The sequence below is a fragment of the Phalaenopsis equestris genome, unplaced genomic scaffold (assembly GCF_001263595.1).
Source record: "Phalaenopsis equestris unplaced genomic scaffold, ASM126359v1 Scaffold000697, whole genome shotgun sequence".
Taxonomy (NCBI): Eukaryota; Viridiplantae; Streptophyta; class Magnoliopsida; order Asparagales; family Orchidaceae; genus Phalaenopsis; species Phalaenopsis equestris.
The window spans coordinates 976,743-977,771 of record NW_018165137.1 but is presented as its reverse complement, the minus strand read 5'-3'; positions in this window follow the sequence as shown (position 1 = coordinate 977,771).

Here is a 1,029-nt window from a genome sequence, read left to right as displayed (position 1 = left end):
TTGATGACTAGATAGTCTTGTACCTATAGAGTTAATTTAATTACTTGAAATTTTTCTGAAAATCTTACTATGGTATTTACTTAAATCAAACTTATAGTATGTCTGATATAAAACTTTACAACAGTAGATCATAACTTTTATGTAATGAAGTTCCTATCATTTGAATATTCCTAGTGACTTGATATTACAACATATAGTCATCCTTGAAATGAATAGAAAACTAGAACTCTTAAACTTGATGACTAGATAGTCTTGTACCTATAGAGTTATTTTAATTACTTGAAATTTTTCTGAAAATCTTACTATGGTATTTACTTAAATCAAACTTATAGTATGTCTGATATAAAACTTTACAACAGTAGATCATAACCTTTATGTAGTATTAAAATTACTTGAGGACAAGTAATAGTTAAGTTTGGGGGATTTTGACCAAAGAAAAATATGTTGAGATTTTCATACATATTTTACACTGATTTTGATGATATTACACCTTAAAGAAAGGTATTTTTGATATTTTGTTGCAGGTATGGTGAATTATGGTCATTGGAGCAAAAAGATGCAAAAGGGAGCGAATTTGGAGCAAAAAGGACCAAAATATGAAGATTTGATCTTGGGCACCGACGGCGGATTTTTCCGAGAGTCCAAAATTAAATATTCTAGAAGGCCGCCGACGACACCATCGATGCCGTCGACGGCGAGAACGACGGTTCTCTCAATAGTTGCATTGAATGTGGACAATTTTTTAAGGGATGCTTAGGCAACTCTTGAAAACTCTTCTACAACTTTAAGAGAAACATTTTGGAGGCCAAAAAAGGAGAGTCCATATTGTCGAGAGGTCTACGGGTGTCCAGGGGAGTGTAATTTAGTGTTAGGTATTGTGAATTCTTTGAGAGGTTGTAAGAGTGGAAGGAAAATGAGAGATTTCTTCCTCCTTGCCGCTTTGAAGGAGAATTCTGTGTGTTGTAAAGAAAGGAATAGATTCAGAGGAACTTTGAGGAGTTACTTGGGGAGGAATTCGAGATAAGTTGT